Source organism: Camellia sinensis, chromosome 8 (genome assembly GCF_055761805.1).
Source record: "Camellia sinensis isolate YWXY chromosome 8, ASM5576180v1, whole genome shotgun sequence".
Classification (NCBI taxonomy): Eukaryota; Viridiplantae; Streptophyta; class Magnoliopsida; order Ericales; family Theaceae; genus Camellia; species Camellia sinensis.
In genome coordinates, this window is record NC_138968.1 from 8,824,198 (window position 1) to 8,850,196 (window position 25,999).

The window sequence follows — 25,999 nt, forward strand, 5'->3', positions numbered from 1 at the left end:
AGTATCGCTTCGTGGTGATCTCTTCCCCTATGCTCTAGTTTATTCCTACTCCAAATATCTCTATCATAATATCAATAGAGAGAAGCTTATAAGGCGGCGATAGAGCTGAAAACGGCAGTAGCGTCTCCACGGCCGGCAACAGCGTCGCCTCTGATTTTAGATCTGCGCCACCTCCGTGGCGTAGATCCTTCTTTCTAACCTTCTTCACTGATCAAATCCACACACTCGTCACTCACTCTCCCTTGCTTGTTGACTATTGGATCTCTAAAATCACAGTCATCCATCATCCCCGACTCAACCATCTCATCCCTGTCCCGAAGATCTGATGATGGATGAGTTCATCTGTAAAGTTTCAAAGATCCGCTCATCTACCATGCCTCTGCTGATTCGAGAAGATCCGAGAGCTGGACGTCGAGCTCCTTCCAGTGATTTGAGATTGAAGAATGGGGCAGTGATCAAGTGGAGGGTGGAGTTCGATAAGATCCTGAGGAATTACGTTATTCTTAAGTTTCGTCATGGCGACAGCAGTGTGGATTTGAGGGGAGGAGGAGGGTCAAAGATAAGGGTGGTCTCAGTCGTCCATAGTGGACCTAGTAGAGAACCCAAGGTTTAGAAACTCAACAATCTGACCCATGACTGAGTGCACCAGGAGGCAGCTTGGATGGTGTGGCAGGGGGTGAGTTCGGTGATGCGCCAGAGGAAGCGGCTTGGATTGTGTGCCAGAGAGGAGTGGCTTGGGTTGTGCGCCAGAGAATGTGGCTTAGATTATGCGCCAAAGGAGGCAGCTTGGGTTGTGCACCAAAAAGGGCACCATTGTAGGAACTGGCTAGAACTAATGCCAGGACAGTTTAAAGAGGTCATGCCGGACTGATGTAGGAGCTAATCAGAATCAATATCAAGACAGTTTAAAAGGGTCATGTCGGACCGATGTAAGAGCTAACCGAAATTATTGTCGGGACAGTTTAAAGGAGTCATGCCGGACCGATGTAGAGAATTGGATGTTGAACCAACAAGCATGGTACACATATAACTTATGACATGGTGATGAACGATGATGGCAACAGATAACTGAGTGCACTAGAGGGAGGCTTGGATTGTGCACCAAAGGGGCCGGCTTAGGTTGTGCGCCAAAAGGGGCGGCTTGGGTGGTTCGCTTGGATTCTGCGCCAAATGGTGTGGCTTGGATTGTGTGCCAAAGGAGACAGCTTGGGTGTTGCGCCACAAGAGGCGGCTTAAGTTGTGCGCCATAGGAGACAGCTTAGGTGGACCATGTTATAAGTGTAATACCCCCCCCCCTCAAACTCAAATAGGTTTGAAGAAAGAAACCAATTTGAGGTTGAAGCAGAGGAAAAGATAGAGTGGAGAAAAAAATGTATTGCGAGTAAAAAATAAAAAATAAAAATGAGTACCAAAGCTATTAACAGCTCGCAAGGGGGTTTCTCTACTAGATATAAGTTATTACTCCAAAAACTCAACTAGATTTTTTTTTCTACATATAATAGATATAGATATAAGTGTTTGGGTGGTGCGCCATAAGGAGTGGTGCGCCGTAAGGAGCGGCTTAAGTTGTGTGCCATAGGAGACGGCTTAGGTAGTTTGCATGGTGTATAACCATACTCACCATGATATAAGTATAATATTTGGGGTAGGAATAAATCGGAAAACAAAAGGAAGTGATCACCACGAAGCAATACTAACACGAAAATATGACAGCAGAATAGGTTGAGGTCCGGCGGGCGGCCAAGGTGAGGCTACCGCCCACTAGTGAAGCAAAGAACACCAAGAGCTTAACCTATAGCTCTGATACCATGTTAGAATAGTAGAGAAAAAGAGAGAAAAAATAATATGTTTTGAATTGAATCAATTGTCCTATACAATAGAAGGCCTGTATATATAGGCTAAGAAAGAGTATCCTACTAGAAATCTAACTATGAGAGAGAGTATCCTATAGGAGACCTAACTATGGCAATACCTAATATATCTAGGAAATCAGTACCTAATAGATGGAGGAATATATACCATATATACATTAACATCCCCCTTCAAACTCAAGGAGGATAAACATCTTGAGTTTGGAGAGAGAAACTAAAACAGAAAATAAAACTAAATAAAATAAAAGGCTGTAGAATTCGAACAGGAGTGCAAGGGCGCTTGAGATAGATTAGAGGCTAGAACTAAAGCTGGGAGACAGTTTATGGTCGTATCGGACCATTGTAGGAACTGGCTGAAACTAATGCTAGGACAATTTAAGGTCGTGCCGGACCGATATAGAAATTGGTTAGAACTAATGCCGAGAGACAATTTATGATCGTATTGGACCATTGTAGGAACTGGCTGGAACTAATACCAGGACAGTTTAAAGGGGTCATACCAGACCGATGTAGGAGCAAACCGAAATCAATTCGAGACAGTTCAAAGCGGTCATACTGGAACGATATAGGAACTAACCGGAATCAATGTCGGGATAGTTTAAAGGGGTCATGCCGGACCAATGTAAGAGCTAACCGGAATCAATGTCAGGACAGTTTACGGGGTCATGCCGGACCATTGTAGAGACTCGATGTTGAACCAGCAAGAGTGGCACACACATAACTTATGACATGGTGCTGAACGATGATGACAACAGATGACTGAGTGCACCAAGAGGCCACTTGGATGGTGCGCTAGGGGGCGAGTTTGGTGGTGTGCCAGAGGAAGCGGCTTGGATTGTTGGCCAGAGAGGGGAGGCTTGGGTTGTGCGCCAGAGTGTGCGGCTTGGATTATATGCCAAAGGAGGCTGCTTAGGTGGTGCGCCACAAGGAGCAGCTTAAGTTGTGCGCCATAGGAAACAGCTTAGGTGGTTTGCATGGTATATAACCATGCTCACCATGATATAAGTATAATACCCCCCTCAAACTCAAATAGGTTTGAAGAGAGAAACCAATTTGAGGTTGAAGCAAAGGAAAAGATAGAGTGGAGAAAAAAATGTATTGCGAGTGAAAAAAAAAATATAATAGAGATATTTCGGGTAGGAATAAATAGCGGACAAAAGGAAGTGATGATCACCATGAAGCGATACTAACAAGAAAATATGGCAGCGGAATAGGTTGAAGTTCGGCGGGCGGCCAAGGCGAGGCTGCCGCCCGCCGGTGAAGCGAAAAACACCAACTTGATGATTGTATTCCAAATCTTCAAAGCCTTTGTCTGATGATTGTATTAGTGGAAACTTTGTGCATGGTTCAGCTTCATCAGGAAGTGTAAAAGTTGCATCAAACTCCCAACTTGATGGATCTGAGCCAGATGGATTTGGATCTAGCCATCAAAAGACACTTCCAAGTTTACATTGTTGCTATGGATGGACTGAGGATTGGCGTTGGCTAGTATATATATGGACTGACTCTAGGGGTGAATTGCTTGACAGCCATATTTTCCCCTTTGGTGGAATTAGTAGTAGGCAGGATACAAAGGGTTTGCAATCCCTTTTTGTCTAAATGCTGCAGCAAGGCTGTCAAATTCTTCAAGCATGCTCTTCTCCTGATAGTGGTGTTGCCAAGCCTAGAGACTTTATGATCACACACATTGGATGTTTCTATGGGCTTGTGTGCCAAGAATGGAAGAAAGCACTCTATTCATTTGGGGGCTCCGAGGTGAAAAAATGGCCCTTGCAATTACAACGATCAGCACCTGATGGGATGCATGCAAGTAGTAATGGGACTTCCTTGCAGGAACAAGAGATGAGTTTAATTCAAGAGAGAACCCTTCCTTCTTCACCTAGTCCTTTGTACAGCCCTCACTCAAAAGCTTCTGGTTACATGAAAGGTGGTTTGAGACAACCCTTTGGTAGAAAGTAGCTAATGGGTGGACATCCAGTCATAGACCAAACTAGGGGTTTATTGCAGTGGGTGCAAAGTATCAATTTCATCTCGATTTCAATTGATCAATCCTTACATCTAATTTTTCAAGCTGATTCAACATCTCCTAGGGGTACTCAAGGTAGCAGCAATAGGAAAGTGTCAAGTTATCATGAAGGGTTCACTCCTGTAAATTCTTTTGGTACCGCATATGCCTCTTACATTCTAATAGGTTCACCGAGCATGCGCTTCCTTTCCCGACTCCATTGTAGCTTCCCACATGCCTCACTGTCGATTCCCCACCACTTGCTCATCTCCTACACAGCAAAGGCTCTACAGTTCCCTTTTCCACAGGATTTGTGGTATCCAAAGCTGTATCCTCCATGAGGAAAGACTCTAGGAGCAACACAAAAGAAGAATGGCCTTCGGTTCTTTCTGTCAGTCTTGTTGATTATTATGGAGGTAATAACATTACCCAAGAAAAAATTATTAAGGGGATTGTCAAGCAGGGAGAGAGGGGTTTAAGCTCTGAGGCTAGAGATTTTGAAATAGAGACTCATTTGAACCTCGAGTCTGTAGCAGCAGAACTTCATGCTCTATCATGGATGATTGTTAGCCCAACATACTTGGATAGGTGAACTGCGCTGCCTTTTCACTGTGACATGGTTTTGAGAATGAGAAGGCTTCTTCATTTTGTTAATAAAGAGCTCTCTCGGTGGACATAAAAGATGTGAGTTTAGGTAATGAAGATGTAGAGAACTGGATGTTGAACCAGCAAGCATGGCACACACATAACTTATGACGTGGTGCTGAACGATGATGGCAACAGATAACTAAGTGACCTTTAAACTGTCCTGGCATTAGTTCCAGCTAGTTCTTATAATGGTCCGACACAACCATAAATTGTCTCTCGGCATTAGTTCTAGCCAGTTTCTATATCAGTTTGGCACGACCTTAAATTGTCCTGGCATTAGTTTCAGCCAATTCCTACAATGGTCCGACATGAAACTGTCTCCCGGCTTTAGTTCCGGCCTCTGATCTATTTCAAGCTTGCGCTCCCGTTCGAATTTTGCAATCTATTTGCCTTTTATTTTATTTAGTTTTATTTCATGTTTTAGTTTCTCTCTCCAAACTCAAGATGTTTATCCTACTTGAGTTTGAGGGGGGATATTAATGTATATATGGTATATATTCCTACATACATTAGGTATTGATTTCCTAGATATATTAGGTATTGCCATAGTTAGGTCTCTTATAGGATACTCTTTCTCATAGTTAGATTTCTAGTAGAATACTCTTTCTCAGCCTATATACACAGGCCTTCTATTGTATTCAATACAATTTATTCAATACAATTCATTCAATACAATACATATTATTTTCTCTCTCTCTCTCTCTCTCTCTCTCCCTCTACTATTCTAACATGGTATCAGAACTATAGATTAAGCTCTTGGTGTTCTTCGTCTTACTGGCGGGCGGCAACCTTGCCTTAGCTGCCCGCCGGACTTCAACCTATTCCACTATCATATTTTTCTGTCAATATCGCTTTATGGTAATCTCTTCCTTTGTCCATCAGTTTATTCTTATCCCAAATATCTCTATCATATATATTTTTTATTCGCAATCTTTTTTTCTTTTTCTTTTTCTTTTTTTTTTTTTTTTTTGTGCTTCTACTCCACTCTGTCTTTCCCTCTGCTTCAAACTCATGTAGATTTATATTTTCAAACCTATGTAAGTTTGAGGGGGGGTATTATACCTATATCATGGTGAACATGGTTATGCACACCAATCCAAGCCGCCCCCTTTGGCGCACAATCCAAGCAAACCACTCAAGCCGCTTCCTCTGGGGCACAATCCAAGTGGTTTGGATTTTGCAATCTATTTACTTTTTATTTTATTTAGTTTTATTTCATGTTTTAGTTTCTCTCTTCAAATTCAAGATGTTTATCCTCCTTGGGTTTGAGGAGAGATGTTAATGTATATATGGTATATTCTTACATATATTAGGTAATGATTTCCTAGATATATTAGTATTGTCATAGTTAGGTCTCTTATAGGATACTATTTCTCATAATTAGATTTCTACTAGGATATTCATTCTCAGCCTATATATACAAGTCTTGTATTGTATAGGACAATACATTCAATATAATTCATTAATAACAATACATAAGTATCTCTCTCTCTCTCTCTCTCTCTCTCTCTCTCTCTATTATTCTAACATGGTATTAGAGCTAGGTTAAGTACCTAGTATTTTTGTTTTACTGATGGGTGGCAGCCTTGCCTTGGCAGCCCATCGAACCTCAACCTATGGTCGTATTTTAAGCTTTAAACCTATAATAGATATAAGCTATTGTAGACACCCCATTTTTGACCGTCCTCAAGACTTGGACGTCACCATTTGAACACTCGGTGATCATCCATGTTTGTGTTCGTTTGGAGTTCCCGGAGGTCTCGACTACGCGCCTTGCCTCAGGATCTCCGAACTCGACCGTTTAGTGTCTGGTTTTGCACCAAACACTTGCATTTTGCATTGGAAGGGCAGGGAATGCCTTGTGAGGCATCCCCACACACCACCGGCCATGGCCAGAGGCCACCAGCTGTGTTTTGCTACCACCGACAATGTATATTGCCGGTCGGCACTATTTGTTGCCGGTCGGCACTCTTTTTTGCCAAAATGGCATCTTTGGCCGGCCGACTACTGTGCATCTGCTTTTGCAGATATTTTGTCACAGCTGTCTTGCATTTGGCTCCCCTCCATACACGTGTATGGAGGGATCTCCCTCTTTAGAAGCTTGTCTTGTAAGCTTTACAAGACAATAAGCTCTATAAAGAGAGGGGCTCTCTCTTTGTTGCAAGGGTTGGACACTTGAGATATTTTAGAGAGTTTAGACAGCCATTTTTAGGGTTTTTGAGTTCTGGGGTTAGAAACCATACACTTTCTATCTCTATATTTCCCTCTTGTGTGTGTTAAATTGTGTTTGTGTCTTACTATTGCACACAAACACATAGTGTTTCACCTTCACCTAGCTACTGAGGTTCTAAGAGGTTGGTTTTGAAGTTTTGGAGCTGCTTTCAACCTAGAAGGAGCTGTTGGAGCACCATTGTTGAAGGGGTCTTCAAGGGTAACGATTTTGCCTCTTTTTTCCCCAATCTTGCATTGTATTTCTACCTATCTTAAAATCGTTTTTGAGCTTAGTGTATAATACAAAAAAGTTCTATTTTTTATCCCTCTTGATTGTTTGTTAAGAGTGTTTTGTGTTTTGAGGGTGTTTGACCCCTCTTAGGCCTTGAAAGGCCTCATTTTGTGCTATTTTGTGCTAGTTTCGAGACTTTGGTGTTTGGGCCTCTTCACCACTGAAATCTTGAGGGATTTCAGCGGTGAAGATGGTGCCTTGAAGTCTCCAAAAGGGGAGGGCCACCCCCTCCCCTTGTTGTCCTTGAAATGGACCATTTTTGGCCTCTTGAGGGAGCATCTAGCTAAGCTTCATGTTGACCATGCCTTGGCTGTTTTTTGTGCCTATTATATCATAATATGCCTCTGTTTATTGTTGGTTTTGGTACACCATGCATGCTTAGCATACCTACCATGTAATGCCTTGTTATTGCCTTAATATGCCTTAGGTTGTTAGCCCTTGTTCGAGCATGTTTTAGGCTTAGTCTTGTGAAGGTTTTGTGCATATTTTGCCATGTCTTAGGTCTGTCCATGGTTGTTTGGGTCGGATTTGGCATGCTTAGTATAGCCCCTTTGTATTCGAGCTTGTATGCTTCAAATATGTGAATGTATAGCATGACATTTTTGCATTGATTTGGTGATTTGGAATCATCCACCATGTCATTTTAGTCCCCTTTGCATGCCTATATGTTTGCCTCGGATGCCTCTTTAGTGCTTTGAGAGCTTGTGTAGCATGTTTCATGTTTTGGCCATTGCACATGCCTTTGAATTTGAGCCACTTAGATGCCATCTAGGGAGCCTCCTTTGCATGGTCTAGGTCTGTCTTGAACCTATTTTAAGTCCTCTTAGCCTTGTGAGGCTTGGTTGGCTTAGCCATGGTTCAAGCCCCTTCGACTTGCTTCAAGTACTTGGGCCATTCATTGCATGCTTGGTCTATTTTGTTTGCTTGGTTTGACACCATCTTAGCATGATTTTCAGAGCTTATGTTGCATGCTAATTGTCCATGATATCCCTTTTCAAGTGTGCTTGAAAGTCCCTCTTTTGTGCCTAAGCATTGGCCTTTTAACATGTGCATGTGTGTATGTGTTTTGGTCCTTCATTTTGGTTACTTTGGCTACTGTTTTGGTCCTATTTAGAGCTGCCCAAATCATGTTTAAGTCCATCTTTTCATCCATTCGCATTGCCTCATGTTTGCTTGTATGCTTGCATAAGTGTATTGCCATGCCATATTGCATCCTTAGCTTGTATGCCTAGGTTGCATTGCATCTTGCATGCATGCCTTGTTCCTTGACTTGGTGATAGGAATTGGGCTTTGGTTTGTTTGTTTGGTTTGCACTTCATTTGACATGAAAGTTGCACACTTGATTACTTGGGCCATCATGCATGGAAATGCGTGATTAATGGCCCGAGAACCGAGGAGCATGTTCCTTTGAATCACAAACATGATAGGGGACATGATTGGTGCATACATTATTTGAATTGTATTGCCATGCAAGTTCTGCCCTCTGCTGCTGTGAGTTGCAGGTTCTGCAGGCATTATTTGCCGACCGGCAGTATAGTTTGCCGACCGGCAGTAAATCACAAGCCGATGGACTCATTTTGTGCCGGTGACCACATCCCACTGCCGGTGGCAATCCCATTCAGCCGGTGGTGTTCCCCAATGTCCAAGGAAGCAGTCCTGAGGTTTTGGCAGCCTCCAGAGGAGTAAAGGAAGGAAAACAGAGGCAGCCTATGCATGGCGGTGCATTTCCGAACAGGACCGAGCATGCATTGCATCGAGCTCTTCTCCCGGGGCGGTTTATCTGTTTTCCTAGCTTAAGATAATTTGCTTAGCTGATTCGGCAATTTGTAATATTTAATTAGCTTGCGTAGTTAATTAATTTGTATTATTTATTTGGTCCCTCCGAGTGAGGGCAAATCTGTAATAAGTGTGTGTGAGTGGTGTGTATGTCTTCCAATCCCCACTTCTTTCTTCCCTTTTACTTACCTGCTTTGATGGTTAGTAATAGGACATGTTCAATTTAGCATACCTCATGCTATGCATGCGTGCATCCATACATTCGTCTCGCATGCACCGGGCTCGGTACATCACGCTAACTGCATTTGTACTTCAATTCAAAATTGAATACGTGCATCAATTGATCGCATTTCACATGCCATGCTTAGGTTAGCCGAGCCTATTCTAAGTACATCTTGTATGTGTTGCATTAGTCAATTTAACATAAACTAGGACCATGCATGTTTGCTAACTAGTTTATTGTTTTGGCACGGAGTACTATGTAAGTATTTTCCTGCTTTAGCATCTCGCATGAGTGTGAATGCTATCATGGCAGCATGCTTACCATGTGGGTAGATGCTTATGTGAGATAAATTGTTTGAATGCCTGTGGGTGAAGGTTGGATTGTTTGAGTTGGGAAAACTCGTTGAAATCCGTGTTTTAGCCTACTTGCGAGTAGCAAATTCCAAAGCGCTTTTCAAAACAAACGGATATGCAATGCTTGTTTCCAAATTAGGCAATCTAGTCTATACTTGTTTGCCGTGCGCATATCATAGTAATTCTAAGTTAATAAATGGAATAAGAACACATAACGTTTTCAAAACTGGATATCACGATTAGTAGAGGCCGATCTTCGGATCGGGCGAGAGGGGGTGCTCATAGCTGACCTTCCCTGATCGTACCCAAGCTCCCGAGCCGAGACAACTCCGGTGATGACGGACATGTGGCCTTCGGCACCGAGTCAGGGTTTCCTAAATTCTCCCATTTTAAAATATTTAGGTGGCGACTCTGTATCTGGCAAAGCAGTCCATGTTTGGCACTTCTTTTCAAAAAATCTGTTTCTCAAAACGATTTGCCGGATTTGGACTCTTTGGTTCAAGATTAAGAACCGTGACACAAATCGAGTCCGAACTGTAGTAGCGAGGGGCCCCCACGCGGGCGCGCCTACAGTTTCTGGCGACTCTGCTGGGGATTTTAGAGAGCTTGATTCGAACTCATGATATCCTTTTTTGATTTCATTTATGTGTCTCTTTGCATTGCATGTGCATTGGTGCGCCTAGGAACACAGTGTTTGCCATCTACCATTCCTGAACGGTTTGCCGGAGGCTTGTCTTGTCAAGGCATGACCATAAGGCTGACCGGTTATGGGCTCTGACAGTATGGGAACACAAACTCCGGTTTTTACCGGGGCACCCTTTTGTCAATTCGACCTAGTGCATATTCGGATCCATAGTGACCATTCCAAGCTAGGACAGGTTGCTTACCCGATGTTAGGTTGTTTGAAACTGCTGCGTGCATAGTGGAACCCTAGCTCCTGACAAAATAGGACAGGGAAACCCTACCCCAATATAGGGGTGTTTTGGCTCTCTTTACTTGCTATGTGCTTTTAGAGTGTATCTCTACAGGAACGCACATAACAGTTTGCAAGTTTGAGTATCGGGCCCAAGGGCATCAGTATCAGTTTATGAGAATCAGTTATCTGCGGGTATCAGGTTCAGTTTTAGGGACAGTGATTCTAGGGAACAGTGATCAGTAATAGAGCGCAGTTATTCGGCTACACCTGTGGATGGTCTGTTTGGGCTGAAATGCTGTTTGTTTTTCCTTTCAGTTCAGAGGGTCGGAGAGTTGATACAGAATAGCCAGTGTTCCCCCTTGCCGAGGCAGGACTTATAGCGACGCAGAATTCAGAAGAGTTCATGGTTATGACGACCGCATTAGATCAAGGGATCACTCTGCAAAGTGAGACCAACATTGATATGCCACATCCACCCAAGTCGCCTGTTGTGCACCCGGTCTGGGCCCCCCAGTTGTATCAGGCTCGTGAGCCCACCACCTTTGAACTAATGGGGATGATAGGTGATCTCCAGAGGTCTGTGGCGGATCTCGCCTACGGAATGTCAGCTTCACCTCCAGCCGCACCATATGCCGGGAGTTTTGTACCCCAGGAGCCCCCGCTGTTGGGGCGAATTGTGATCGAACTTAGCCAACCAGAGATGGCTTCCAGCTATGGCAATGACATGCCAACATCAACCCAAATCCTCGATCAGGCTGAGGCCAGAGGAAAAGACAAAGCGAAGGTAGACGCCGATCCCATCGAACAACTACTGTGGGCAGTCGAGGCTTTGAAAGCCGGGGGGATGAACAAACAACAGATATCCGCAGTTGTGGCAAAAACTGTAGAGGATGCTTTCCCCACTCCACCTGAGGGTAGTTCAAGTCAGTCAGAAAATCGGGATAGGCCTCGTCATGCCAGAACAGTTCCTCCTATTCCCAGCCCTGCACCTGGGAAAGATCAGAAAGCTAAGGTGGCGCCCGCCGATCCTTTCGCTTGTGCGGCTAGTAAGAGCGCTCAGACTCCAAGGTACCTGCCCCGAGGGCGCAGGGCCTTTCATGCTCTCTACATGCCTCTGTCCAAGGCACTTCAGATCCTTGCCGAGAGGGGACATCTTAAACCCTTGGAGCCTCGGCCTCTCCCAAAGAATCTCCCTGCCACGCATGATGCTGCTCAGTACTGCGCGTACCACCAGCAGACAGGCCATCCAACCGACAATTGTTTCTGCCTCCGTCATGAGGTGCAAGATTTGATCGACAACGAGGTTATCCTCTCGCCCACCTCAGCCAAGTCCATTACCACCCAGTTATTGGATTTTGAGGACGCAGATACTGCAAGTATGTAAAGTGAACCACCTGCGAGCGGCATTCGGTATATTTTGGATGTGGCGTCTGGCACGCATTTTTGAGCATCGGTGAAACCGAGTTTTGTAAATCCTGGCTTGGGTATCGAGTCAGTCTTTTGTTTCGAGTCTGTCTCTTTGTTTTGAGTCAGTCTTTTTGCTTAAGGGTCTGTCTTGTTGTATTGAGTCAGTCCCCTTTGTATAGAATACCAAGTGATTCTGGGGTTGTTGTCCCGAACACCGTTTTGTCTTGTAATTACCCGCTTTTGTTTTTGAGTCTGTTTCTGCCGAGGGGCCAGTTACACCAACGAATTTGAATGAAACAGCTGTTGCCATCTCACTTTCGTGCCTGCTTTCAGTATAAGTGCCAGAGGATTTGAACGGGCTGACAGTACATCTCGCTTGCTCTCCTGCGTGCCAAACTCATTGCATTGGCCTAAGTTTTTTCGAAAACCTTTTGAACACTGCGGTGATAAAAACGAAGAGGAAGGAATTCCTCTGGTTTTGCAAAACTTTGATCAAATTGAGAGAAAGAGAAGCATGCTAAGCCCTTTTAATGAATGAAACCATGCTTGTCAGCGTGAGTACTGGGAAGGACCCTGGCTTGATCCAGATTGGTTCCACACTATCTTCGGCGAGAGCGATTTGTCGCCTTCTTAAAAAACTTTCAAAAACAAATGTTTTACACGGCCCTGTGAAGACCTGTGTGGAACCGCTCTTGAGATTGCGCAGCCTAGGATCGCTCTCAGCCTCAAGATTCAACCCGTCCGTTTCGAACCTTGAACCCGTTCAGAAAGTCCAACGGTCAAACGCCATGCGAGGTCTATATGGCCAGTTCTGAAGCAGCCCTCGAGCAAGAGGCACTAAAGCCGGATCAGAAGGACTAGATTTCGCCGGAAGGAGCTTGTGAAGTAACCGGGATGGATTCTTTTACAAATCATTGCAACAGCCATTCTCCTAGACACAGAGAGGCTTCAATTTCAAAAACCATTTGACATGGACTTGTTACACTTTTACCCTTTGAGAGGCTCGCTGGGTCGAAAACCCGGAAGGGCGACCCAGGCAAAAGTTAGAGCAAGAGAAAAATACAAAAAGCGAAAAATACAAAAAAAGAAAAGAAAAGAAAAAAAAGAAATGAAATGAATAAAAAAAAAAGAAAAAAAGAAAATGAAAAGAAGCTCGCAAGGTCGAAAACCCGCATCGGGCACCTTGGCAAAAGTGAGAGCCTAAAAAAGTGAAGGTTAAAATACCCGAGTGTACCTTAACCGGAACTACGTAAGGCTTGATTCCCATGTTTGGGATACATAGGCAACTTCATTCTGAAGTCCAGCCCCCAACGTTGTCATAGCGTCTCAGTCCATGCAATGGTTTCGACTTCATCCCAAAGTCTAGTCGCCAACACCTTCCAAGGTGATTGTGTCCATATATCTGTTATGACCGTCTTCGTCATCTCTGTGTCCAAGAGTTCAACCACCGCCAATGAAGACTGTCTGCGGACTGCTGCGGCACCATCCAAACAAGGGGCAACTTTTCGTTGCCACCAATCGTCGCAAGCCGCCATTCAAACCAAGGGCAACTTTCCGTTGCCATGCGGCGTTCTTCAAACCAGGGGCAATTTTCCATTGCCTCCGATCCGAGGTTGCGCATCTCAAAGAGTAAGTTCCATGCTCGTTGAGCATCAGCTGTTTGCAAAAATAGTTTTTGAAAATTTTTACTGAGGTTGACTATTTTCTCGAAAACTATTTCGTTTTCCAAAACTGGACCATTTTCTTGGACCCAAAAAGGAAAATTTTCAGTGCTTACAACCTGACTTGCATGGTTTTCAAATCAAAAATCGAACAAGTACGTTAATCCGACTCTCATTTTGATCAAAACTGTTTTAGTAGAAAACCAAAACAAAAGATGGTCAAAATGATGAATTAAGGGCGCAGTTGAGTTAGATTTTCTGATTTTTCCCGTCATCAACGTACTTGCCAGGAGGGCACTCTACCCACCAGAAGAAATAGCTGTGAGCTAACGGCATTGGGCATGAACCCACACCTTCCTATTCATTCATTAATCACCCTGGGGAGGGACGAAAAATGAGAGAATAAAGAATAGAGAGGTGTAAGTTGAGAGAAAAAGCGAGCCAAAGGGTTTTGAGAGAAAAACCGAGCCTGAGGGCCGAGTGATGTGAGAATCACAGATCAGAAAGGGTGGGAGACAATACCCGGAGAAACTGGCTCCTCATGATCTGAGGTCCCCCGTCGTCGTTAACGCGTCTGTGTGTCGTGTCTCTTGTTTTATTTACTTCAACCTTTGTTTTAGGTCTCTTCCGAGCGTGTCTCGTTGTGCTTTAGGTCGTGTACCTCTTTGTTTGAATCCTCCCCACTATGTTCAGTTGTAGGCTCGATACCCCGGTTAAGAAAACCCCTTTTCCGAAAGTTAATCGTTTATGCTCAGAATATTGTGCCATTCTCTATATTCGATTGTGTTTCAACTCCAGCTGGTTTCACCTCCGTGGTCCAGTTATGTGCAGAATGAGCCGAATGCTGTGTTATGGGCTGTATGCAGATTAATCCCCAACAGAGTAAGGGCTGTGTGTCCAGAATCAGGCAGTGGGTTGCTTGGGTTATTTTGCTGTTGGCTGTTTAGTTATCTGATTATTACAGTGCAAGTGTTCAATTTTCAGTCAACCAATCAATTTCATTTACATTGAGGTGTAATATGGTGTGATGCGATGCAAAGTATGAAATGTAAAGATATACGGATGCAAACACTTTTTCAGATAAAAAGCCTGTTTCATTTCATCATCTTTTCAAATGTACAAGTTTTGGAAACAAAAATCTGCCCACGGCAGTACAAGGTAATCTAACTACCAACAAAAGGAAAAGTACAAGAAAGAAGAAAAATAACAAAAATCTGTATCCATGACGAGCACTCCGGGGGGCCATCAGTCTGTCCTAGTCCTCTTCCTGGACGAAGGTCCAGGAGTATCATCAGCATCGTCATCAGAGCCCGAGCTAGAACCGCCTCTGGTCTCCTCCTCCGATGACTCCGCCTCCGACTCTGCCTCCGCCTCTGACTCCTCGTCATCATCATCATCCGGGACTGGAGCTCGCGAGCTACTCCCAATATGAGTGCGCCTCGCCTTGGTGCGGGGGAATGCTCTGCCCTCCTTATCTCTCCCTCGGATGGGGACGGAAGGTCCAGCTGGAGCACCTCCTGCCATGGGAATCTGGAAAGGAGGCTGAAAAAGTACATAAAAGGCAAATGCATCAGTATACCGTGAGCAATTTATCAGTGCAGAATACAGTGTATGAGTACAGTGTCAGAATGCCGTGAGCAGTTTACCAGTGCAGAATGTAGTGTATGAGTACAGTGTGAGAATGCCGTGAGCAGTTTATCAGTGCAGAATACAGAGTACAGCGTGTGAATGCCGTGAACAGTTTATCAGCGCAGAGTACAATGCAGAATGCAGTGTATGCAGTGTATCAGATGCTGTGAGATCAGTGTATCAGGTGTTGTACCGTGCATCAGATTATGTGAAGCAGTATATGAATGGTTTGAGGCTAGTGTTAGAAGAACATACCTGAATGCTGTAGAGGGCCAGGAGGTCAAAAGTCCGCTGAAGCATCCCCATCATAAAGGCATTCATCGCCAATGACTGCCGGGTATACTCAGAAGAAGCCTGCAAAAGTATCAGATGCATCAATAGTCTGTGGAATATCAAATAAGCTGAAATGAAATGACTGTACAAAAATGCAGTAATACATACCGGAGGCAAGTCGGGGACATCGACAAACTCGTGATCAGCCGGCGGAGGGGCGAAGGGGATCTGATAGGTCGCCCCACCCTGCCCTCGGAAAGTCAATGCAGCGGGCAGAGCAGGCCAACCGGTCCCCCGTCCTCCCTGAACTCCGCCCCTGCCTCGAACTCGAGCCCTCCTCGAAGCTCCTGCCCCAGCTGCTGGTGCCACAGGCCTGGCTCCCTCCGCTCGACGGCCGCCGCTCAGAGGTCGCATAAGGTACATCTGCACGTACTCTCGGTAGTCGCCGATGCCTCTAAAGCGGGTCGCCTCCCAGCCGATAGTGTAATCGACCATCTGCTCGGTGGTGAGCCTCTCGGTCTCCCTCATGTCCGCAGGAGGGTAAACCGGGACTATCTACTCCGGTAACCCTAGGGTCTGGCGTAGGAAATGCTCACCCAGGTACCAAGCCCGACAGACCGGGCCCTCCAGTAAGATCCGGAAACGCGAGGTCTCCTCAGCACAGGCAAATCGGTCCCGCATCGCCGCCGGCAATGGAGCCCAAGGCTGCCACGTGATCTGAAAGTGACATACAGTTTGTTATCTACTGTTTTTGAAATATGCAGTGGAAAGGCGAAGCTTAAATGAACTGCAAGTAAAACATACCTCGGCGGGGGTAATGGTGTCAAAGTAACGGCGGAAGAAGCTGAATGTCTCTCGTGGCCGCCGGGTGCATCTCCCGTCAAAGCGTCGCGAGAACGAGACGACCAGAGGAGTCTCCGTGACTGGTACGGGAGCGAGCCTAGGAAAGTAGGCGTAAACCCACAACTGCAAGGTAAATACCAGTGCATTTATCAGATAAAGCAGAATATAGAGTAAAAGCAGAAATGACAGAGCCGTGTGTTGTGCAGTGTATTGTGTACAGAGTGTGCAGTGTGAGCAGTGTACAGTCAGTGTAAAGCAGAGTATGTGTGTGCCGTGTGTATAGTATACAGCAAGCATAAAGCAGACTACAGTGTGTGCAGTGTACAGAATATAGAAAGCAGAAAGCAGAAATGTAAAAAGGGAAGAAGACGTACCTCCCAGACACGCCAATAGCCCCCGAGCAACTGTCCGCTGCCGCGGGAAGCTGAGCTCATGTATCCGTAGAGAGTGGCCAGAGCGGCGCCACCCCAATCATAATGCAAAATGTCCCTGACGTCCACCAGTGCGCTGAGTAGGCAAAGAGGCACGGTGTTCGCCCGGTCGGCGAAGATGGTCGTCCCGAACAAGAACATGAGGAAGCCGCGAGCATACCTCTCCACGGCCTCCGGGGTCATCGGGGCTGCATCAACAAGGGTGGGCTGGACCCTGAACTGCACCTCGAACCAGGAGTATCGGACAAAGCCCGGACGAACAAGAGGTGGCGCCTCACTCAGCAGATAGACCTGAGCGGCAGTCCACTCATCCATGTCAATATCAAAGGGGATCGGATCACCCCCTACCCCGATGCCTGTGAGCATCGAGAAATCGTAAGGGGTCATCGTCATGTCCCCTGTCGCGGATAAATGAAATGAATCGGTGGTGTCCCACCACCTCTCCGCCAAAGCAGCAAGGAGAGGTCTGCATGTAGTAAGCCTGGAGAGTCCTCGGCAGAAGGCGCCGAAGCCCGCCTGGTCCACTATGCAACGGACCGCGTCAGGAAGCTCGTCGTACCACTCCCGAGCGCCAGTGTTCCCATACCCGCGGATGGTATGGGAATCCTCCTGTAAACAAAAAATAACAATTGCAAGACAACATTCAAAATGCAGTTCTAAGAAGCATACAGGTATAGCATGCGTGCAAGTTTAACAGATTCAGACAAATACAAGGTGCCAGTGTCCTTACAGTGAACTACAACGTGTGATGCGTCAGTATGTTTGGGTGGTTCAGAGCAGATATAGCATGCGTGCAAGTTTAACAGATTTGAACAAATACCGGGTGCCGGTGTGCTTATAGTGGACTACTGCGTGTGATGCGTCAGCATGTTTGGGTGGTTCAGAGCAGATATAGCATGCGTGCAAGTTTAACAGATTTTGACAAATACCGGGTGCCGGTATGCTTACAGTGAACTACAGCGTGTGATGCGTCAACATGTTCGGGTGGTTCAAAGCAGGTATAGCATGTGTGCAAGTTTAACAGATTCAGACAAATACCGGGTGCCGGTGTGCTTACAGTGAAATACGTGTGATGCATCAACGTGTTTGGGTGGTTTGGTACAGTATAACATGTGTGCATAGTTTTTAGACTTAAGCAAATGCTGGGTACCAGTGGGTATGCAGTGAAATACAGTGAGTGCAGTGTGTTTGAGTGATTCGGGGTCAATGTAGTGTGTGCGCATGTGTCAGTTTCAAGCAGATATCAGTTGTACGTATGTTTACAAACAACTACAGTATGTAAGGTATCTGAGCTAAAGCAGTTAAAGAGTATAAATAAGCTACGACAGTTTTGTGCCCTACATTGCAGAAAGTAAAATAGAGAAAAGAGAGTTACCTCGGAAGCACCAAAGGACAAGTGGGAGGTAGGCTCACGCAGTAATAGCTCGAGTGGTACGTGCCTCTCGAAGCTCCGAAACTGGCGCAGTCCGTCGGGGGGCAGAACATGAATCGCCGGCCGGTAGGTCGCCGGGTCGAACGGGCGCTCGCTCAAAGGTAGGAGCTCGACCCCGGGATCCATCTCGTGATCTGGGGGAGTCCCGCCGCGTGGAATGTCGTCCGCCATGTCAAGAGTGATGAGAAAATAGCCGGAGGAAGGAAAACCGGACTAGAATACGAAAAGTCAACCGAAAAGTCAACTCCCGAGAAGGTCGAAAATGGCCGGGAAGGCCGGAATGTGAAAAGGTACGGAAATCAAGAGGAAAGCGAGGGGAACAAACCCCGAAAAGGTGGGAACGCCAAATGAGGCACCGAAACAAAGATTTGTTCGGTTGAAAATGTCCGAAACGCGAAGAAAATCGCGAATCCGACGACGAAACGGGTGTAGAACGCGAAGAAACGAGCAAAAGAGGAGAGGAAAACGCTCTAGAGAGAGAGAGTGTGAGATTTCGGTGGAAAGGAAAGTAAGAAAATAGGGTTTGAAACCCTATTTTAAAACACCCGAGGTGAAATGTCGAATCTGCCCGGACTCAGCAACTTTTTGCCGGTCGGCAACATTTTGTGCCGGCCGGCAGAATATTGTGCCGATGGAGTTATTTTGCAGCCGGTGGATAGCCGGTGGCCTCCCTTCCCGGCCGGTGGTGTTCCTACAACCTTTTTTAGGCCATATGAGAAGTTTTTGGTCTTCATAGCTCAAGAAAGTGCAAGAAAGTGTATCTCCGACGCTCAACCGGCCTCCGTTTTGACCTCGGACCACGTCTTCTATGCGTAGCACTCCAACTCATGCAATGATTGTATCCTTTGATATCCTTTTTGCCTCTTACGAGATCCAAAAAGTTGCCCTGTGTACGTTGCACACGTTCATCGCACTATTTCGGTGCATTACATCGCGCTGTCATGCGCCTCACAATTGCATTGTTATACACATACTACATGCGTTGTAACACGCACCCCTTGCATTGTCATGCACATCTCTCATGCATTGTCATTGCATTTTTTATTACAAGCATTGTCATGCATTTCAATGCATACGTCGCCTCGCGCATCGTTCGCGTTGTCGTGCATTCCCTTACCATGCATTGTCATGCATCCCGAAACACATGCGTTGTTACACATTTAAGTCCATTTAAACTTTGCATTTAGTGTGGCATGCGTGTCACACTTAGCATCGTTTTACATTCCGTGTGGCATGCGTGTCACACTTAGCATCGTTTTACATTCCGTGTGGCATGCGTGTTACACTTGCATCATTTTGCATTTCGTGAGGCATGCGTGTCTCATTTGTTTCATTTTGTATTTTATGAGGCATGCGTGTCTCATTTGTTTCATTTCGCATTTTATGAGGCATGCGTGTCTCATTTGTTTCATTTTGCATCTTATGAGGCATGCGTGTCTCATTTGTTTCATTTTGCATCTTAGGAGGCATGCGTGTCTCATTTGTATTATTTGGCATCCTATGGGGCATGCGGGTCTCATTTGTATCATTTTCATCGGCACGTGTGCCTCATTCCCGTCGGCACGTGTGCCTCATTCCCATCGACACGTGTGCCTCACTTGCATCGGCACGTGTGCCTCATTCCCATCGGCACATGCGCCTCGTTCCCGTCGGCACGTGCGCCTCGTTCCCGTCGGCACGTGCGCCTCGTTCTCATCGGCACGTGTGCCTCGTTTACGTCGGCACGTGTGCCTCGTTCTCATCGGCACGTGTGCCTCGTTCTCATCGGCACGTGTGTCTCATTTGCATCAGCACGTGTGTCTTGTTTGCATCGGCACGTGTGCCTCGTTTACATCGGCGCGTGTGCCTCGTTCTCATCAGCACATGTGCCTCATTTGCATCGACACGTGTGCCTCACTTGCATTGGCATGCGTGCCTCATTTGCATTGTTTTACATTCCTTGCGACCTGCATTGTCTTGCATCCATTTTGCATGTATGCATATTAATTCCATTACTTGCGTAGACCGCATGTTAATTACATTTACCTGCGTAGACCGCATGTTCGTAATTAATTCCACTCTTGCGTAGACCGCATGCTAATTACATTACTTGCGTAGACCGCATGTTTGTAATTAATTTTATTACTTGCGTAGACCGCATGCTAATTACATTACCTGCGTAGACCGCATGTTTGTAATTAATTTTATTACCTGCGTAGACCGCATGCTAATTACATTACTTGTGTAGACCGCATATTTGTAATTAATTTTATTACTTGCGTAGACTGCATGCTAATTACATTACTTCCGTAGACCGCATGTTTGTAATTAATTTTATTATTTGCGTAGACTGCATGCTAATTACATTACTTGCGTAGACCGCATGTTTATAATTAATTTTATTACTTGCGTAGACCGCATGCTAATTACATTACTTGCGTAGACCGCATGTTTGTAATTAATTTTATTACTTGTGTAGACCGCATGCTAATTACATTACTTGCGTAGACCGCATGTTTGTAATTAATTTTATTACTTACGTAGACCGCATGCTAATTACATTACTTACGTAGACCGCATGTTTGTAATTAATTTCATTACTTGCGTAGACCGCATGTTAATTGCATTACCTGCGTAGACCGCATAATTGTTCAATTTCATTACCTACGTAGACCGCATGTATTGCTTGCGTAGACCGCATAATTGTTCAATTTCATTACCTGCGTAGACCGCATGTATTGCTTGCGTAGACCGCATAATTGTTCAATTTCATTACCTGCGTAGACCGCATGTTTTGATTGCGTAGACCGCATATTTGTTCAATTTCATTACCTGCGTAGACCGCATAATTGTTCAATTTCATTACCTGCGTAGACCACATGTTTTGATTGCGTAGACCGCATATTTGTTCAATTTCATTACCTGCGTAGACCGCGTGTTTTGATTGCGTAGACCGCATATTTATTAATTTCATTACCTACGTAGACCGCATGCTTATGATCAAATTCGTTGCCTGCATAGACCGCATGCTCCACTTACATGTCTGTATTTTCACAGCATTGTTATGCTCCCCACTTGCTTTGCGCTGTCACGCATTTCGAATACACTACTATGCATGTTGTTAACAATATTGTACCTGTTAAGTTTGTTTTCTTTACAGGCACAATATTGTATGTACGGTTCATTTGAGGTTGGTGCAACCAGACGAGCCGCATAGGTATTGTATCCTCCGAGTGAGACGTATCGAGAATTGCATAATTCTCTTACATCCTTTCTGCATTGTAGTGTAGTTTGGTGTATGCTAGCTTAAAATTGTCGCATGTATGCTTCATTACAGCTTTCTTTGCATGATCATAAGTTATGCTCGGCTTCGTGCATTGTCTTGCATTTTGCCCCTGCCTTCGGGCGCATACCTTGTTTGTCTTGCATGTTTGTCTAAGCCTTCGGCCTTGTCAAAAATGGGTCGTCTCTGGGCTTTGACATTCACTCCCGTCATTGTTATGACTTTCAAGTTCTGTCAAAGAGGTGCAACTGTAGACACCCCATTTTTGACCGTCCTCAAGACTTGGACGTCACCATTTGAACACTCGGTGATCATCCATGTTTGTGTTCGTTTGTTCCCGGAGGTCTCGGCTATGCGCCTTGCCTCAGGATCTCCGAATTCGACCGTTTAGTGTCTGGTTTTACACCAAACACTTGCATTTTGCCTTGGAAGGGCAGGGAATGCCTTGTGAGGCATCCCCACACACCACCGGCCATGGCCAGAGGCCACCGGCTGTGTTTTGCTGCCACCGGCAATGTATATTGCCGGTCGGCACTATTTGTTACCGGTAGGCACTCTTTTTTGCCAAAATGGCATCTTTGGCCGGCCGACTACTGTGCATCTGCTTTTGCAGATATTTTGTCACAGCTGTCTTGCATTTGGCTCCCCTCCATACACGTGTATGGAGGGATCTCCCTCTTTAGAAGCTTGTCTTGTAAGCTTTACAAGACAATAAGCTCTATAAAGAGAGGGGCTCTCTCTTTGTTGCAAGGGTTGGACACTTGAGATATTTTAGAGAGTTTAGACAGCCATTTTTAGGGTTTTTGAGTTCTAGGGTTAGAAACCATACACTTTCTATCTCTATATCTCCCTCTTGTGTGTGTTAAATTGTGTTTGTGTCTTACCATTGCACACAAACACATAGTGTTTCACCTTCACCTAGCTACTGAGGTTCTAAGAGGTTGGTTTTGAAGTTTTGGAGCTGCTTTCAACCTAGAAGGAGCTGTTGGAGCACCATTGTTGAAGGGGTCTTCAAGGGTAACGATTTTGCCTCTTTTTTTCCCAATCTTGCATTGTATTTCTACCTATCTTAAAATCATTTTTGAGCTTAGTGTATAATACAAAAAAGTTCTTTTTTTTAGCCCTCTTGATTGTTTATTAAGAGTGTTTTGTGGTTTGAGGCTGTTTGACCCCTCTTAGGCCTTAAAATGCCTCATTTTGTGCTATTTTGTGCTAGTTTCGAGACTTTGATGTTTGGGCCTCTTCACCACTGAAATCTTGAGGGATTTCAGTGGTGAAGATGGTGCCTTGAAGTCTCCAAAAGGGGAGGGCCACCCCCTCCCCTTGTTGTCCTTGAAATGGTTGACCATGCCTTGGCTGTTTTTTGTGCCTATTATATCATAATATGCCTCTGTTTATTGTTGGTTTTGGTACACCATGCATGCTTAGCATACCTACCATGTAATGCCTTATTATTGCCTTAATATGCCTTAGGTTGTTAGCCCTTGTTCGAGCATGTTTTAGGCTTAGTCTTGTGAAGGTTTTGTGCATATTTTGCCATATCTTAGGTCTGTCCATGGTTGTTTGGGTCGGATTTGGCATGCTTAGTATAGCCCCTTTGTATTCGAGCTTGTATGCTTCAAATATGTGAATGTATAGCATGACATTTTTGCATTGATTTGGTGATTTGGAATCATCCACCATGTCATTTTAGTCCCCTTTGCATGCCTATATGTTTGCCTCGGATGCCTCTTTAGTGCTTTGAGAGCTTGTGTAGCATGTTCCATGTTTTGGCCAATGCACATGCCTTTGAATTTAAGCCACTTAGATGCCATCTAGGGAGCCTCCTTTGCATGGTCTAGGTCTGTCTTGAACCTATTTTAAGTCCTCTTAGCCTTGTGAGGCTTGGTTGGCTTAGCCATGGTTCAAGCCCCTTTGACTTGCTTCAAGTACTTGGGCCATTCATTGCATGCTTGGTCTATTTTGTTTGCTTGGTTTGACACCATCTTAGCATGATTTTCAGAGCTTATGTTGCATGCTAATTGTCCATGATATCCCTTTTCAAGTGTGCTTGAGAGTCCCTCTTTTGTGCCTAAGCATTGGCCTTTTAACATGTGCATGTGTGTATGTGTTTTGGTCCTTCATTTTGGTTACTTTGGCTACTGTTTTGGGCCTATTTAGAGCTGCCCAAATCATGTTTAAGTCCATCTTTTCATCCATTCGCATTGCCTCATGTTTGCTTGTATGCTTGCATAAGTGTATTGCCATGCCATGTTGCATCCTTAGCTTGTATGCCTAGGTTGCATTGCATCTTGCATGCATGCCTTGTTCCTTGACTTGGTGATAGGAATTGGGCTTTGGTTTGTTTGTTTGGTTTGCACTTCATTTGACATGAAAGTTGCACACTTGATTACTTGGGCCATCATGCATGGAAATGCGTGATTGATGGCCCGAGAACCGAGAAGCATGTTCCTTTGAATCACAAACATGATAGGGGACATGATTGGTGCATACATTGTTTGAATTGTATTGCCATGCAAGTTCTGCCCTCTGCTGCTGTGAGCTGCAGGTTCTGCAGGCATTATTTGCCGACCGGCAGTATAGATTGCCGACCGGCAGTAAATCACAAGCCGATGGACTCATTTTGTGCCGGTGACCACATCCCACTGCCGGTGGCAATCCCATTCAGCCGGTGGTGTTCCCCAATGTCCAAGGAAGCAGTCCTGAGGTTTTGGCAGCCTCCAGAGGAGTAAAGGAAGGAAAACAGAGGCAGCCTATGCATGGCGGTGCATTTCCGAACAGGACCGAGCATGCATTGCATCGAGCTCTTCTCCCCGGGCGGTTTATCTGTTTTCCTAGCTTAAGATAATTTGCTTAGCTGATTCGGCAATTTGTAATATTTAATTAGCTTGCGTAGTTAATTAATTTGTATTATTTATTTGGTCCCTCCGAGCGAGGGAAAATCTGTAATATGTGTGTGTGAGTGGTGTGTATGTCTTCCAATCCCCACTTCTTTCTTCCCTTTTACTTACCTGCTTTGATGGTTAGTAATAGGACATGTTCAATTTAGCATACCTCATGCTATGCATGCGTGCATCCATACATTCGTCTCACATGCACCGGGCTCGGTATATCACGCTAACTGCATTTGTACTTCAATTCAAAATTGAATACGTGCATCAATTGATCGCATTTCACATGCCATGCTTAGGTTAGCCGAGCCTATTCTAAGTACATCTTGTATGTGTTGCATTAGTCAATTTAACATAAACTAGGACCATGCATGTTTGCTAACTAGTTTATTGTTTTGGCACGGAGTACTATGTAAGTATTTTCCTGCTTTAGCATCTCGCATGAGTGTGAATGCTATCATGACAGCATGCTTACCATGTGGCTAGATGCTTATGTGAGATAAACTGTTTGAATGCCTGTGGGTGAAGGTTGGATTGTTTGAGTTGCGAAAACTCGTTGAAATCCGTGTTTTAGCCTACTTGCGAGTAGCAAATTCCAAAGCGCTTTTCAAAACAAACGAATATGCAATGCTTGTTTCCAAATTAGGCAATCTAGTCTATACTTGTTTGCCGTACGCATAACATAGTAATTCTAGGTTAATAAATGGAATAAGAACACATAACGTTTTCAAAACTGGATATCACAGTTAGTAGAGGCCGATCTTCGGATCGGGCGAGAGGGGGTGCTCATAGCTGACCTTCCCCGATCGTACCCAAGCTCCCGAGCCGAGACAACTCCGGTAATGACAGACATGTGGCCTTCGGCACCGAGTCAGGGTTTCCTAAATTCTCCCATTTTAAAATATTTAGGTGGCGACTCTGTATCTGGCAAAGCAGTCCATGTTTGGCACTTCTTTTCAAAAAATCTGTTTCTCAAAATGATTTGCCGGATTTGGACTCTTTGGTTCAAGATTAAGAACCGTGACACAAATCGAGTCCGAACTGTAGCAGCGAGGGGCCCCCACGCGGGCACGCCTACAGCTATTATCCACATTAGTTCGTTTATTTCAATATTTCTCAGCCTATATATACAGGCCTTCTATTATTCAATACAATTCATTTTTTTTTTCTTTGAGAAAATAATATATTTCCGTTTGCTTCAACCTCAAATTGGTTTCTATCTTCAAACCTATTTGAGTTTGAGGGGGGTATTATACCTATATCATGGTGAGTATGGTTATACACTATGCGAACCACCCAAGCCGTCCCCTTTGGCGCACCACCCAAGCTGCCCCCTCTGACGCACAATCCAAGCTGCCCCCTCTGGCACAACCAAAGCCACCCCCTTTGGCGCACCATCCAAGCCGCCCCCTCTGGCGCACAATCCAAGCTGCCCTCTCTAGTGCACAACCCAAGCCGCCCTCTTTGGCGTACAATCCAAACCGCCCCTTGACGCACTCAGTTATCTGTTGCCATCATCGTTCAGCACCACGTCATAAGTTATGTGTGTGCCATGCTTGTTGGTTCAACATCCAGTTCTCTACATCGGTCCAGCATGACCCATTTAAACTGTCCCAACATTGATTCCGATTAGCCCCTACATTGGTCCAGCATGACCCCTTCAAACTGTCCCGACATTGATTATGGTTAGCTCCTACATCGTTCTGGCATGACCCCTTTAAACTATCCCGACATTGATTCCAATTAGCTCCTCCAACAGTTTGACATGACCTTAAATTTTTCTGGCATTAATTTTAGCCAGTTCCTACAATGGTCCGACATAACCATAAACTGTCTATCGGCATTAGTTCCAACTAGTTTCTATATCGGTCTGGC

General features: G+C 45.0%; 1 pseudogene; it reads left to right on the forward strand.

Moving 5' to 3' along the window:
- Positions 1 to 328: 328 nt before the first annotated feature.
- Positions 329 to 4,555, forward strand: LOC114308659 (mediator of RNA polymerase II transcription subunit 13 pseudogene; annotated as a pseudogene).
- Positions 4,556 to 25,999: the final 21,444 nt, after the last annotated feature.